At 46.7% G+C, this 16,914-nt stretch overlaps 1 protein-coding gene across 1 annotated transcript in view; it reads left to right on the top strand.

The window, feature by feature from the left end:
* Window positions 1-156: 156 nt before the first annotated feature.
* Window positions 157-16,914, top strand: part of SLC51B (SLC51 subunit beta) — an 86,851-nt gene continuing 70,093 nt past the window's right edge. Inside the window, exon 1 of the mRNA XM_073568857.1 lies at window positions 157-297. The gene's annotated coding sequence lies outside the window, so the exon portion shown is untranslated. The remainder of the gene's footprint in view (window positions 298-16,914) is intronic.

Raw genomic sequence — 16,914 nt, 5'->3', positions numbered from 1 at the left:
TTTCAGTAATGTCAATGCTGGTTCTCCCTGGGCTCACTTGACATTATGTCACATGATCCCTGTGGCCAATCAGCGCTGCCTTCATTCTCTCCTTGGTACATAATTGACATGTGGAGGAAGTAGGAGAGCAGCAGCAGTTTCTCCATATGTCTGTATTGTCTGAAGGAGAGGAAAGTGAAGCCAGTGCTGATTGGCCGCAGGGATCACGTGACATAAAGTCAAGCGAGCCCCAGTAAAGCCACTGCAGACACCGCTGAAATGACGCCGGAGATGAGTATAGGTGTTATTATTTTACTGGTGAGAAACAGGGATTGAGAAGGTGTTGTCTGAGTAGTGGATATTGCATTTAAAAGACACCAGGAGCAGCTGTGGAGCCCGAGTTAAAGAGGTTGTCTGGCACGTTAATATTGATGCCCTATTTTTACGATAGGTTATTAGTTCCAGATCAGTAGGGGTGTGACACTCCACACTTCCACCAATCAGCTGTTCCTGCTGGCAGCAGTGTCTGGATGTGATTAGTTGATGAACTACAAAGCACAATTTCATCAACTGTACAGAAGCCACAACTCAGAACTGCACATCTGTCCCTCTTTGAATTACTGGGTTGCAGCCACAATGCAGTTTATGGCGCTGTGCTGTTCCACTCCACAACTAAGCACATCCGGCCGGCAGCGGGAAGAGCTGATGGGCGCGGGTGCCGATGTTGGGTGTCGCAACCCCACCTAATTGGTATTGAAAACCTATTTAAGAATGGGGCATCAATATTAAAGTACCAGAAAAGCCCTTTAAAGGGAACTTGTTACGTCATTTATACTTACTAAACTGTCCATAATGTCTTACAAGTCATGCAATGTGCATCACTAATATGTTCAGCACCGGACAGCAGGATGTAGAGGGGCCCATTTGTAACTGTTCCGCAATAGTTAAAATGGCTGCCAGCCACTGACGTCAGCATCTGATCGGGGGATCACCACTCCAAAAGCAAATTGTGCTCCATCCCCTTCTCTGGCCTTCGCGTGTTTGGCCCTGTACTAGACGACATGCTAGAAAGGGCCTCAGACGAGAAGAGGGGGTTTCCAGAAGAAAAACCTAAAAGGACACTGTTCTTTCTGATGCCTCGTTCCCATCAGAAACCGGAATATTCTGGTTAAGGGAAGACAGGTAGATGGAGCTACCCGAAGGGAGCCAGAGAAAGGAATACCTTTCCCAGTTCGGCAAATAGCACGGGTAGACAATGACGATAGGAAAGTAGGGGGAATACTCCAAAAATTTCTCAAAACCTGAACAGAAGTATCCAAGAACCCATGAATACTTCAAACAATAGCAGGAGGATACAAAATACAGTTTGTGCAGATCCTTCCGGGAAGTTTCCACCTAACAGCTATTTAGTTCAGCGGATGTAAAGAAGTTGGTGGATTCACAGGCATTGGTACCAGTGCCAGAAACAGAATGGTTTCTGGGAACTATTCAAGCCTAATCTCAAAAAAGAAACCTGGGGTTGATGATTACACAATAATAAATCTAAAGTCTCTAAAAGGATGGGTATGCTACAAAATGTTAAGGATGGAATTGATAAGATCTACTATTCCATTGATTAAGGGAAATATGGTAATGTGTACACTAGATCTCAAAGAGGTATATTATCACATGCCCATTCATCCTCACAGTCAGCGGTATCTAAGATTTGCGTTGAAAGACGGAGGAAACATTCAGCATTATCAGTCCATATGCCTTCCGTTTGGTATTTCCTCAGCCCCACACATCTTCACCATGCTGGTGGCAGAGGTTATGGCTTTCCTGAGGGAACAAGACATATTGTTCAGTATCTGGACGATTTCCTGTTGATGGCAGAGCCTCACTAGCAACTAAACGCCAGATTAACGTCAATTGTCTTATTTTTAAAGAACTTAGGATGAATCATAAACTGGGGAAAATCAGATCTTGTGCAAGGAAGACAGAAGATCTTCCTAGAAATGCACTTGGACTCCGAACAGCAGATGTCCTTCTTGCAAGAAAAGAGACAAAAAGAGCTCAGAGACAGAGTTATATGTTGTGAGTTCATTTTCCCCTTCGTCACTGGGGTCTGGTGAACTCCCTATTCTGGTAAAGGAAGGTAATGAGCCTGATTATCAGGCACCTGAGTCTAATGAGGATGACTGGCTGAGTGGAGTCACGGACTGGATATAAGGCTGCCGACGCCCTTCTGCCCTGCGGGTGATTTCTCTGTGGACTTCTAGGACTCCAGTCTGATTCCTGCTCCCCTAAAGCTAAGTTTTCTGTTTTGGCTGTTAGCTTTTTTGTTTTGTTTTTTGTTTTCCTTGCTTTTCAGTATTCTGCCATTCCCTGCTGGGGGTGAGCTGAATCTCCTTTTGCCTGTAGCTCTGTCTTCAGTAAATTCCTGAGTACTGACATAGCTTTTTTGAATCCTAGCGTCTTCAGGGCCTTTTTCACTGTCAGTCTGTTGGCTCTTATTTTCATAGGGTTTTTCACGGATTGCAGATAGCAGCCTTCCTGTCCTTTTCTATATAGTTAGCTTGGGCCCCTCTTTGCTCAGTCTATCTTTCTGTCTGTGTTAGTATTTTCATCTTGCTTTACCGTCATTATATGTTGGGGGCTGCCTATTGCTTTGGGGTCTGCTCTGGGGCAGTTTAGATTTCCCCTTTCTTTCTTTAGGCCTATTTAATTCTCCGGCTGTGATCGAGGGGTCTAGGGCATCGTAGGAACCCCCCACGGCTACTGCTAGTTGTGTTGATAGGTTCAGGGGTCTGCAATCCGATAGCTGTCAACTTCTCTGGTTTTCTGAACTTAGCTAGCATTTCTGTTTTTGCCTCCTACGGTGACTCAATCATAACAGAATCACCCGCCATACCGCAGATCCTAGGGTACTCAATAGCAGGAAAGAATTGTGTTTAAAAAAAAAAAAAAAGTGTGTGTATGTTCTTTCCTCTATATCTCTGAGGCCGTAGGGGGAATTTTTTTTTTCTCTCAATGGAGATAAAGCAATTGTCTGATCGTGTGGAGCAGCTCGCTGCGGAAGTGCGGGGAATTTCTGCCTACCTTGCTCGTTCGCATGCTGTTGTACCAAAGATCCCTACACCTGATGTATTTTTTGGGGATCGATCTAAATTTTTGAGTTTCAAAAATAATTGTAAATTATTTTTTGCCTTGAAGCCTAACTCGTCAGGGAGCTCCGCGCAGCAGGTTAAAATTGTCATCTCTTTGCTGCGTGGCGATCCCCAGGATTGGGTGTTTTCTTTGAAACCAGATGATCCTATTCTGACTAATGTGAATGCATTCTTTCAAGCTTTGGGGTTGTTGTATGACGAACCTAATGCTATTGATCAGGCTGAAAAGACCCTGTTGGCATTGAACCAGGGTCGAGATTCTGCAGAGTTGTACTGTCAAAAGTTCCGAAAGTGGGCGGTCCTTACTACCTGGAATGATAATGCCTTGGCTGCTCTCTTTCGGAAGGGTTTGTCAGAAGCCGTGAAAGATACTATGGTGGGATTTCCTGTTCCCTCTGGTCTGGACGATTCTATGTTATTAGCCATTCAGGTTGATCGGCGTTTACGTGAACGCAGGATTGCACGAGAGGTGTTGCCACCGGTTGAACAGACGTCTGAACCTATGCAATGTGATAGAGTTTTGTCTAAGGCGCAACGTCAGGAGTTCAGAAGGCGTAATAAGCTGTGTTTTTTCTGTGGAGATGCCTCGCATATTATTTCTGTTTGTCCTAAACGAGAGAAACGCTTTGCACACACGTTTTCTGTTGGTGGTGTTCAACCTAAGTTTCTTCTGGCAATTACTCTGATCTGCTCCCTGTCCACATTTTCCGCCAAGGCTTTTGTGGATTCGGGAGCAGCGCTAAACCTAATGGACTTGGATTTTGCTAAACGTTGTGGATTTCCGATGACACCTCTGCAGACGCCTATCCCTTTGAGGGGGATTGATGCTACTCCTTTGGCTAAAAATAAACCTCAGTTTTGGACCCAGGTGGTCATGCGGGTCGCCCCAGACCATCAAGAAAATTGCAAATTTTTGGTATTGCATGGTCTGCATGATGCCGTTGTTCTGGGGTTTCCCTGGTTGCAAATTCATAATCCAGTTTTGGATTGGAAATCTGTGTCTGTGGTGAGTTGGGGTTGTCGGTGTGCCTTTAGTGAGGCTCCGTTTTTTTCCACCTCTCCTCAGTCGCATGATGTTCCTGACTATTTGGCGGACTTTTATGATGTATTTAGTGAGAATGAGTCTGCGTCCTTGCCTCCTCATAGGAGTTATGACTGTGCAATTGAACTAAGCCCGGGGTGTAAATTTCCCAAGGGTCGGCTCTTCAATTTATCTGTACCCGAGCACGAGGCTATGCGGTCCTATATTAAGGAGGCGTTGGAGAAGGGTCATATTAGACCATCCTCTTCACCCTTAGGTGCCGGTTTTTTTTTTGTGGCCAAAAAGGATGGTTCTTTAAGGCCTTGTATTGATTATCGTGCCCTCAATAAAATTACTATTAAATATCAGTATCCGTTACCCCTGATTTCGGATCTATTCTCTAGAGTTAGAGGTGCTTGCTGGTTTACCAAGCTTGACCTCAGGGGGGCGTATAATCATCCGCATTAAGCAGGGGGATGAATGGAAGACGGCGTTTAATACTCCGGAGGGACATTTTGAGTACCTGGTGATGCCTTTTGGGCTCACTAATGCCCCTTCTGTCTTCCAGTGCTTCATGAACGATATTTTCCGAGACTTTGTCGATAAATTTTTGATTATCTATCTGGATGATATTTTGATCTTCTCCAAGGATTGGAATTCTCATGTGGAACATATTCGGACTGTGTTCCGGATCTTGAGGGAGAATTCCCTGTATGTCAAAGGATCGAAATGCCTTTTTGGAGTACAGAGGATTTCATTTTTGGGATTTATTTTGTCTCCGTCAACTATTGAAATGGACCCGGCCAAGGTACAGGCCATTTATGATTGGGTTCAGCCCACTTCTTTGAAGGCCCTCCAGAAGTTTTTGGGTTTTGCTAATTTTTATCGGAAATTTATAGCAAAATTTTCTAGTATTGCCAAGCCATTGACTGATCTGACTAAGAAGGGTGCTGATGTGTTGAATTGGTCTCCTGAGGCTGTTGCTTCCTTTCAGGAGCTGAAGCGAAGATTTACCTCCGCCCCGGTTTTGCGGCAACCTGATGTCTCACTCCCATTCCAGGTAGAGGTGGATGCTTCTGAGATTGGTGCAGGAGCTGTTTTGTCCCAAAAGGATCCTGTAACATCTAAAATGAATCCCTGTGCTTTCTTTTCCCGAAAGTTCTCTCCATCTGAACGTAACTATGATGTGGGGAATCGGGAACTGTTGGCCATGAAATGGGCATTTGAGGAGTGGAGACATTGGTTGGAGGGAGCTAAACATCAAGTTGTGGTCCTCACTGACCACAAGAATTTGATTTACCTAGAGTCGGCTAAATGCTTGAACCCTAGACAGGCTAGGTGGGCCTTGTTTTTTACACGTTTTGATTTTGTGGTCTCTTTTCTTCCTGGAACTAAGAATGTCAAGGCAGACGCCCTCTCTAGGAGTTTCTTTGCTGATTCTCCTGTGGTGACCAAGCCTGCTACCATCTTAGGCGAAGGGGTAGTTCTTTCTGCCATCTCGCCCGATTTGAGACTTGCTCTGCAAGAGTTCCAGGAGGACAAACCTGAGCGTTGTCCCAGTGGAAAGTTGTATGTTCCTGACCAGTGAAAGAAGAGAGTGATGTCTGAAGTTCATTGCTCTGCATTGGCTGGTCATCCAGGTATTTTTGGTACTAGAGATCTGGTGAGTCGCTCTTTTTGGTGGCCCACCTTGTCTCATGATGTCAGGAATTTTGTGCAGTCCTGTGGGACTTGCTCCCGGTCTAAATCTTGTTCTCGCTCTAGTGGGTTGTTGATGCCTTTGCCGGTCCCCAGGAGGCCATGGACCCATATTTCAATGGATTTCATCTCTTATATGCCGGTCTCTCAAAGAATGACTGTTATTTGGGTGATTTGTGATAGGTTCTCTAAGATTGTTCATCTTGTACCACTCCCTAAGTTGCCATCTTCCTCTGAGTTGGTGCCCCTGTTTTTGCAGCAGGTGGTTCGCTTACACGGGATTCCTGAGAACATTGTATCTGACAGAGGAGTTCAGTTTGTGTCTAGATTTTGGAGGACTTTCTGTTCCAAGCTGGGAATTCAGTTGTCCTTCTCCTCTGCTTTTCACCCTCAGACCAATGGGCAGACAGAGAGAACAAACCAGACCTTGGAGTCGTATTTGAGATGTTTTATTTCCGCTGATCAGGATGATTGGGTTTCATTTTTGCCCTAGGCCGAATTTGCTTTAAATAATAGAGCTAGTTCTGCCACTTTGATGTCACCTTTTTTTTGTAACTTTGGGTTTCATCCTCGATTTTCTTCAGGGCAGGTGGAGCCTTCTGCCTGCCCAGGTGTTGACACTGTGGTGGAGAGAATGCATCAGATCTGGGACCAAGTGGTGGATAAGTTATCTCTCTCCCAGGAAAAGGCCCAGCGGTTTTCCAATCGACATAGGACCATTGGTCCCCAGTTTAAGATTGGTGATATGGTGTGGTTATCATCAAAAAATATTGCTATGAAGGTGGCTTCTCCTAAGTTTAAGCCTAGATTTATTGGACCTTACAAGATTTTGGAGATTATTAATCCGGTCTCTTTTCGTTTGGCTCTTCCTGTCACATTTAAAATCCATAATGTGTTCCATAAGTCCTTGTTGAGGAGGTTTGTTGAACCAGTTGTTCCTGGGGTGGCACCTCCAGACCCTGTATTGGTTGAAGGTAACATGGAATATGAGGTAGAGAAAATACTGGATTCCCGTCTGGCTAGACGGAGACTCCAGTATTTGGTTAAGTGGAAGGGTTATGGTCAGGAGGATAATTCCTAGGTCTCTGCCTCTGATATTCATGCCAAAAGATTGGTGCGTGCATTTCATCGGGCTCACCCTGATCGCCCTGGTGGCGTGGTTGAGGGTTCGGTGACCCCTCATCAAGGGGGAGGTACTGTTGTGAGTTCATTTTCCCCTTCGTCACTGGGGTCTGGTGAACTCCCTATTCTGGTAAAGGAAGGAAATGAGCCTGATTATCAGGCACCTGAGTCTAATGAGGATGACTGGCTGAGTGGAGTCACTGACTGGATATAAGGCTGCCGACACCCTTCTGCCCTGCGGGTGATTTCTCTGTGGACTTCTAGGACTCCAGTCTGATTCCTGCTCCCCTAAAGCTAAGTTTTCTGTTTTGGCTGTTAGCTTTTTTGTTTTGTTTTTTGTTTTCCTTGCTTTTCAGTATTCTGCCATTCCCTGCTGGGGGTGAGCTTAATCTCCTTTTGCCTGTAGCTCTGTCTTCAGTATATTCCTGAGTACTGACATAGCTTTTTTGAAGCCTAGCGTCTTCAGGGCCTTTTTCACTGTCAGTCTGTTGGCTCTTATTTTCATAGGGTTTTTCACGGATTGCAGACAGCAGCCTTCCTGTCCTTTTCTATCTAGTTAGCTTGGGCCCTTCTTTGCTCAGTCTATCTTTCTGTCTGTGTTAGTATTTTCATCTTGCTTCACCGTCATTATATGTTGGGGGCTGCCTATTGCTTTGGGGTCTGCTCTGGGGCAGTTTAGATTTCCCCTTTCTTTCTTTAGGCCTATTTAATTCTCCGGCTGTGATCGAGGGGTCTAGGGCATCGTAGGAACCCCCCACGGCTACTGCTAGTTGTGTTGATAGGTTCAGGGGTCTGCAATCCGATAGCTGCCAACTTCTCTGGTTTTCTGGACTTAGCTAGCATTTCTGTTTTTGCCTCCTACGGTGACTCAATCATAAAAGTTATAGCTTTCGGAGGGAAATCACTTGTTTCCATCAGAGTTGCTATGAGGTTTCTGGCTCTAATGACTGCTTCTATACCAGGAGTTCGGTGGAGTCAATTCCACTCTAGGCAGTTACAACATCAGGTTCTGACAGCCTGGAACACAAAGAGAGATGGGCTAGACAAGACAATAATATTACAAGAAAACACAAAATACCAAATTTGCAAAAATACTCTGCAGTAAAAAATATGACAGTAATCTGCAAGTGCTGGATAACAAATACAGGGTATTTAGTCGATACGTTTTTTGCAAAAAGTGTATTCCAAGCTGCTCCACCATGTCACGGTAACCTTTCACGGAGCAGTCCCTATCTAATGTATTTAAAACCTGAACATGTGAACAGTGTCTAAATGAACAGGATACAGACAGGCGCCTCATAGTATATGGGCTTGTAGTGTAAGGCAGATCATTTATGTGCATGTCACACAAGAGAGGGGTGGGGTCTCCCAAACCATGCTGAGCAAGGAAAAAACGGATTAAAAACATATGTGACATGCACAAACGTGAACAAGTCGGTCAGACAGTGCTCACACCACCCACTGGCTGAAACACAGCAAGAAAACACAAAATACCAAATTTGCAAAAATACTCTGCAGTAAAAAATATGACAGTAATCAGCAAGTGCTGGATAACAAATACAGGGTATTTAGTCGATACGTTTTTTGCAAAAAGTGTATTTCAAGCTGCTCCACCACGTCACGGTAACCCTTCACGGAGCAGTCCCTATCTAATGTATTTAAAACCTGAACATGTGAACAGTGTTTTAGACACTCACACCACCCACTGGCTGAAACACAACAAGAAAACACAAAATACCAAATTTGCAAAAATACTCTGCACCACAAGCCCATATACTAAGAGGCGCCTGTCTATTCCTTTGGGGTTCTACTCCAGGGCAGTTTAGATTTCACCTTTCTTGCTTTAGGCTTAGTTAGCTCTCCGGCTGTGCCGAGGCGTCTAGGGCATCATAGGTACGCCCCACGGCTACTGTTAGTTGTGTTGTTAGGATTAGGGGACTGCAATCCACTAAGTTACCAACCTTTCTGGTTTCCTTGTGGCCTAGCCTATTCCTGCCATCCTCCCCGGTGACCAGTTCATAACAACTTGGTATGTGTTGCTCCAGATCATCATCTGCCAGTAACACAGAGCAGTTTTTCCTCAAGATTGTGGGACAGTTTTACCTCAAAGATCACGTTTAGAGTGGGACAACAGTTGCTTTCTAGGTGTAAATTTGGCCTTCCTATATCCTGCTCCATTCACCTTGTGATTGTATCCTCTATGTTGGAGGTTCTCTGTGTGGATATTAGCTTGTTGTTAAAACATCGTATTGTCTGAGCAAATGCGTTTTATATGCATAAACTGGCTAATGGGTATTGATTTAATTGTTTGGGGGTGATGTGATGAAGTGGCATGCAAAAGTGTATTAGTGGCAGTGGACTTACAGAAGACATTAGTTGTAATAAATCCTCCTATGTCTTTCTTCGCACATATATCGAGAAAGTCCACTCCGTCCTTACTGTATTTCCATGTCAAATGGATATTATAATGGTTTTTGTTGAGCCTATTGAGAAAAGAGTTGAGAGAGGTTTCAGAGCCCTGCCAGGTGAACAGTATGTCGTCTATAAATCTGGACCATGAGATCACAGCATCAATGCCCTCCAAATTTTGGACCACCTCCCTTTCCCATAGCCCCAGGAATAGATTGGCGTATGAGGGCGCACAAGTCGCCCCCATAGCCGTTCCCTGGAGCTGTAGGAAATAGCGATCTTTAGACACAAAAAAATTGTGAGTCAGGGAGAAATGTAATAGATTCAAAATGAATTGAATTAATTTGGTATCTAAGTTTGTCATTTTAAGGAAGGACCTCGATGCTGCGATCCCGTGGTCATGCCGTATAGACGTATATAACCACTCAACGTTGCATGTTACCAAAAACATGTCATGTTCCAATTCTATATCTGTGAGCCAATTCAAGATGTCTGTGGTGTCTTTAATGAAGGAAGGTAAAGTTTCCACACATCTCTGGAGATAGAAGTCAATAAATCTGCAGATCCCTTCAGATAGACTCCCTATATCCAACACTATTGGTCACCCTGGTGGGTTGCTAGCATTTTTATGGAACTTAGGCATTAAATAAACTGTAGGAATCACCGGATGGTCAGTGGTAAGTCCCTCCAACATTTTTTATGAAATTACACCTTTGTCCCTGCCTGTATTCAAGATGGAATCAAGCTTGATCTTGAAGGGGATTGCTATCCAATCTCTTATAAGAGTGTGTCATATTCAGTTGTCTTAATGTTTCTCATTCATACATATCTTCAGGCCATAATACAACTGTAATGGGGTCTTCCAAGCTGGGGTACCTCTTTCAGTACCACCCCGTATTTTCGGAGGTCCGCTCTGCGTTGGCTGGAGTCTGAATGAATGACGCTGGCTGGAATTCCTCTGAGTGCATGGGCGCATATAAAAGATCACTGCTTCTCCATGTATTTCCCATCTGACAACACTTTACTCACAGAACACAGAATATATCACACAGATACAGAGGGCCGGCCAATAGACAAGCGTCAGGCCAGACATGCATTACAAAAGCCGCAGGTGGCCGGAGCCTGCGGAGGTTTACTGTGGGAATTACAAAGGTGGGGGGAGGGCGGACACTGCTGATACATTAGGGACATGCATTTCACATGGAACCTATTATATAAACATATAACTGCACAACATATTCTGGGTGCTGAGTGGTTCTGTAACACGGCTCCCCTTTTCAGCGACGCGATCGGCATACACAGTCTGATCCTCAACGGATCGGTTTGGGGATGACCGAAGTTTATGGGGTTGGTACAAGTTCCGTTTGTACAAGTTACGGGTCAAATCAGTGAGGGGCTTGGTTACGCTGCTGTAATTGGGAACGAATTTCCTGTAATACCCCGCTGTCCCTAGAAACGCCATGACCTGGGTTTTAGTGCGTGGCATGGGCCATTTGGCTATGGCCTCAATCTTGGCTGGTTCTGGTCGCTGCTTCCCACTTCCCACCCAATGCCCTAAATACTGAACCTCTGCTTTGCCCACGTGACACTTGTTTGGGTTCAGGGTGATTCCTGCCTGGTGGATCCTGTCCAATACTGTTTCTAGGTGATTTTGATGCTCTTCCCATGTCGCACTGTAGATGGCGATGTCGTCCAGGTAGGCACAAGCATAGTCCTGGAGACCATCCAGAAACCGGTCAGCCAGCCTTTGGAAGGTCGCCGAGGCATTCTTCATCCCGAATGGCATAACTCGAAACTGGAATAAGCCGAACGGGGTGACAAATGCCGATTTGGGAATAGCGTCAGGACTAAGGGGAATCTGCCAGTAGCCTTTGCATAGATCGATGGTGGTCAAATACTTTGCCCCCGCCAGCCTGTCTAACAACTCATCCACACGCGGCATGGGGTATGCATCCTGTTTTCTCATTGAGCTTACGATAGTCTACACAAAACCATGTAGTCCCATCCTTCTTGGGCACTAACACTACGGGGGATGCCCAGGGACTATCTGACTCTTCAATGACCCCTAAACGCAACATCACTTGTATCTCTTGTCGCATCCCCTCTCGTACAGACTCAGGGACGTGGAAGGGGTTTTGTCGCAGGGGGGTCTGATCCTGGGTCTCAACCTTGTGTTGTGCCAGGCGAGTGTACCCCTGTCTCTCTGAAAACATCCTCTGTCGCAGCCTCAACAACGCCTCCGCCTGCTGTCTCTCCCGGAGGCCTAGGTCTTCACCCAAGTGTACCTGGTCCCATGTTTTAGACTGAGTCCTCTCCCCTAAGACATCCGGCAAGGGAAGTCCGGCAAAATCCTCTGCTTCAGGTGCACAGATGGCAACTACCTCTTCACGGCGCTGCCGGTAGGGCTTCAGCATATTCACGTGGAACATGCGGATAACCCTGGGGTCGTCACAATCGGCGACATTTTAGGTTGTGTCAGCTATTTTCCCCACTACCTGGTAGGGCCCCTGCCATGCAGCTTGAAACTTATTCTGCTTAGTGGGCTCTAACACCAGGACCTTCTGTCCTATTTCCAAGGTGCGCTCTCTGGCCCTCCGATCGTACCATATGCGCTGGCGCCGCTGGGTCGCCTGCATGTTCTCACGTACAGCCTGAGTCAGCTCCTGTAGGTGGTCCCGGAATTCCAGCACATAGGGTACAATAGGTACCCCTTCTATGAGGCTCTCCCCTTCCCAGTGTTCCAGCACTAAGTCTAGGGGTCCCCTTACCCGTCTCCCGTATACCAGCTCGAACGGGGAGAACCCCGTGGATTCTTGGGGCACCTCCCGATAGGCAAACAGGAGGTGTGACAAGAATTTCTCCCAGTCCCTGTAGGTCCTGGTAAAAGTCCCAATGAGCTGTTTTAATGTCCCGTTAAAGCGTTCACACAACCCATTAGTTTGCGGGTGGTACGGGGCGCTTCTAATGGACTTTACGCCGCACAGCTTCCACAGTTGGTTGGTCACCTCTGCTGTAAACTGGGTACCCTGGTCCGAGATAATCTCCCGGGGAAATCCAACCCGCGAGAAAACCTGGAGCAGGGCGGCCGCCACCGTCTCTGCCAGTATGTTAGGTAACGCAACCGCCTCTGGATACCGTGTGGCATAATCTACCACTGTCAATATATACTTTTTCCCAGACGGACTGGGTTTGGCTAACGGCCCTATCAAATCAACCGCTACTCGGCTAAATGGTTCCTCCACAATGGGGAGGGGGCGTAATTTGGCCTTGCATCGATCCCCCCTCTTGCCAATGCGCTGACAACTGTCACAGGTCTGGCAGTACTGATGAACATCATAGGTTACCCCCGGCCAAAAGAAGTTTTGTGTCAGATGATGCCTGGTGCAACTGACGCCGAAGTGCCCGGCCAAGGGTATATCATGAGAGATTCGCAGTAGCTCCTGCCTATACTTCTTGGGAACTACCAGCTGTTGTTTTATAGTGGGGCTCGTCCCTGTGTGGTGCTGCTCTGTAATCCGGTAGAGGAGTCCCTGATTCCATACAAACTGTTCCCCTTCTAGTACTCCTCTCCCCTCCTGTGCCTTCCCACGATATCCCTCCAATGAAGGATCCTCAAGTAACTCCCTCTTAAATTCATCTGGGGTGGCCCAAGAAATGTGTCTGGCTATGGGAATACGTGCAGGGCTGGGATGTCTTACCTGGGCCTCCTCTGAGTGTGATTCCGCCTCCGCAGCTCGAGCTTGTCTCCGGGTGGTCACAGGATAGGTCTCAGCCAGAGGGGCCACCGAGAATGCAGACAACATGGGCCCCAAGTCATTTCCCAGCAAGACATCTGCAGGCAAATCCTCCATCAAGCCGACCTCAACAAGGCCATCCCCGACTCCCCAGTTCAGGTGAATCCTGGCAGTGGGTAGTCGATGTATGGCTCCCCCTGCTACACGGACTGCCACTGTCCGGTCCGTCTTCTCTTGGTCCCGGACGAGATGAGGCTTCACAAGGGTCAAAGTTGCTCCGGAATCTCTTAGTCCCTGCATACGTTTCCCATTAACCCACACGACCTGTCGATGCTGTTGTCGATTATCTGCCCGGGCTGCCTGCACGGGGTCTACTTCATATAGCACTTCCTCCATCTCTTCCACCCCTTGGTTAGTCGTAGCCCCCAATGCCGGGTCAGCTTCGCCTTGGTAGCAGTATACAGCAGCCTGGCTGAAGATAGCTGTTCCCACCTTTGGCCATTGGGTATGCTGAGTCCGGTTGGGGCATTGTCTTTGCAGGTGGCCCAGCTGACGGCAGGGGTGGCATCGCTCCCCAGGGGGACTGTGGTAGGCCGGGTTTCTAGCTGATCCCCCTGCAATCTTCGGTGGTTTGGGGCCCTCCAGGTCCATGGGCGGGCCCCTAGTGACCACCTTTGATCCGGAGAACTGCGGCCTCCTGGCATCATGATGTTCATCGGCCAGACGAGCGGCTTCCTCAAGAGTCGTTGGCTGCCTGTCCCGAAGCCATTCCTGTGTCTCGGGGTTTAGTCCATTAAAGAATCGTTCTAACAGGAAGAGCTGGAGGACATCCTCCTTAGTGGTTGCTTGGCTCCCTTGTACCCACTGTAGCAGTGACCGCCGTAATTTACAGGCCCATTCAGCGTGGGTATCGGTTACGCATTTTATATTTCCGCTGAACTTTTGGCGATAGGCCTCTGGTGTCAGTGCATACCGGGCCAAGATCACTTCTTTGATCTGCTCATAGTCCATACAGTCCTCATCAGGTACCGTGCGATAGGCGTCCGCTGCCCAGCCTGTCAGCTTGCTGGCCAGAATCTGAACCCGTTCCTCCGGCTTTACTTGATGAAGGGCACACTGCCGCTCAAAGTCCTGCAGAAAGCCATCAATGTCTTCCTCTGCCTCCCCAACTGTCGGAAGGCATTGTGAAGGATCTTTTTGTGGTTTAGTGTTGAAGGTACCTGGTCAAAGGCCAGAGCTCCCCGTGCTCGCTGACTCTCCTCTCTCCACTCTGCCATCTCCATCTTGGCCAGCTCCACTTTGGTCCGCTCTGCCATCTCCATCTTGGCTAGCTCTATCCTGGTCCGCTCGGCCATCTTTTCCTTCAGATCAGTACGCACATCAGCCATCACCTCTCGTATGATCTCTACTGCAGGGTTTGGGCCATAGAACGCCAGTCTGTTCTTTACCTCCCTCTGGAATTCGGTCTCCTCCACGTTCACATTGGGGGGCGCTGCACTGTCGTGTTCCATGATGGCTGCTATCAAATCCACTTTTGTTTTGTTGCAGGCGATCAACCCTCGGGCTTCCACCAGATCTTTTAATGTAGTCCTCTTTAACTTCTGGTAGTTATTTTCCATTCATTCCTTTCCTCCTGTAGAAGGGATATCAAATCCCGCTGTCTGCCACCAGTGTAACGGGGTCTTCCAAGCTGGGGTACCGCTTTCAGTACCACCCCGTATTTTCAGAGGTCCGCTCTGCATTGTCTAGAGTCTGAATGAATGACGCTGGCTGGAATTCCTCTGAGTGCATGGGCGCATATAAAAGATCACTGCTTCTCCTTGAATTTCCAGTCTGACAACACTTTACTCACAGGACACAGAATATATCACACAGATACAGAGGGCCGGCCAATAGACAAGCGTCAGGCCAGACATGCATTACAAAAGCCGCAGGTGGCCGGAGCCTGCGTATGTTTACTGTGGGAATTACAAAGGTGGGGGGAGGGCGGACACTGCTGATACATTAGGGACATGCATCTCACATGGAACCTATTATATATACATATAACTGCACAACATATTCTGGGTGCTGAGTGGTTCTGTAACAACAACATTTCCCCCCTTGTCTGCTGGTTTGATTACCAGATTTTTCATACTTTTCAGCTCTTTTATCGCTCTGTTTTGCAAAGATGTTAAGTTAAATGTGGATATTTTTTCTGATATCTGGGCCATATCAATCTTGACAAGTTTAGCAAATATGTCAACTTTAGGACATAAACCTGAAGGGGGGAAATGTTGTGAATGGCCATGCAGATATGTAGGAACACCGTCCTCATTAAGGGCCATTTGTTCACATCCCACTATGGGATTTAAATATAGTCTTAAATGGTTTATGTAGACCACCTTGTGAGCCACTCGAGAATCCAGATATAAAATCTCTCTCCCTAAAGACTGTTTTCCTGATCACAATAACAACAGCCAGCCAGACAGATTGGGGAAATACAGGCCTTTTCCAAAAAATAAAAAACCATACCTAAGGATCTTAGATGATGCATTATTCAGGAACGGACATTTCATTCACTGGACGTCAGAAGACTTGGAATCCACAAAAAACTGGCGAATAGATCTCAATCTGTTCATACAGTTTGCAGGTAAAAATGCTGAAAAGATGTCAAAGGCAACGCTGGCGAAATGAGTTAGGTCAGTGATCAGCCTGATCTACTCATCAGAAGAAATGTCTCCTCCAGTCAACATTAGAGCCCATGCTACTAGAGCAGTAGCCACATCTTGGGCAGAGCAAGCAGGGGCCTCAGTGGGCTAGATCTGCAGTGTAGCAACATGGACAAATCTTAAGACCTTTTACAGACACTATAAACTGGACATTTTATCAGGCCAAAAAGAAAGTTCCTCCAAGCCATGATCCCGCCCTGAATGTATCCCCTGGTATTCTTCTGATGGTGCTGTCAGGAGGGACATCCTGGAAAGTAGGCATTAGTTCTACCTGTAATAGGTTTCCAGGAGTCCATCAAGACAGCACTATCAGGAGGTTATCCTTCATATCCTTGATAGGGACAGGAACACACAAGAGGCTAAACATATATACATACAAGAGCTTCTACATACAGTACGTTACCTTCACATATCAGATAGGAATTTCAACGTATGTAGAAGGAAACCAAATAAAATAGAGTTGCATCCATCCTGGTGTGGTACTTGAAAAAAAATCACTATGGGGTGGTGGAGTGAGGGGCGTTTTAACCTCTTCTGTGTTCCTACCCCTATCAAGGATATGAAGGACACCCTACTGATGGTGCTGTCATGATGGACTCCCAGAAAACTTTTACAGGCAGGACTCATGCCTACTTTTCTGAGAAGGACATGCATAGTGTTTAAATGTGCTAAACGCTGAGTTGCCGGAGAGCCAAGCCACTCACATATCCCTGATATCGTGAGGCAGAGGTATGGAGTATTAGATACCTCCTAGCCGGGCAAATCTTTGTTGGTTTTTGGTTGCTCTATTGTTTGATACATTGTGGCTGAAAATAAAAGCCCCACATTTCCTTTATATGGAATGTTTCCATCTGTCATGGGCATGCCACCCTACAACGCCCACAGCGTGTTACACTTTGCACTATACACAGAACTCCTGTGTATAATATCATTCATCAGTAGTCACCTTACTACCTGTACACTGTATACTGAGCTCCATTGTGTAATGTCATCAATGATCACATTTCTACCTGTACACAATATACTATCTACAGAGCTTCTGTGTGTAATGTCAGCAGTCATCACTGTATTATTTCTTTAATTGCCTTTGGCTC

The sequence above is a fragment of the Dendrobates tinctorius genome, unplaced genomic scaffold (assembly GCF_039654945.1).
Source record: "Dendrobates tinctorius isolate UK_male_01 unplaced genomic scaffold, ASM3965494v1 ptg000022l, whole genome shotgun sequence".
NCBI classification, from domain to species: domain Eukaryota; kingdom Metazoa; phylum Chordata; class Amphibia; order Anura; family Dendrobatidae; genus Dendrobates; species Dendrobates tinctorius.
Note: the sequence above shows the minus strand (reverse complement) of the source record. Positions and strands in the feature narration are given on the sequence as shown.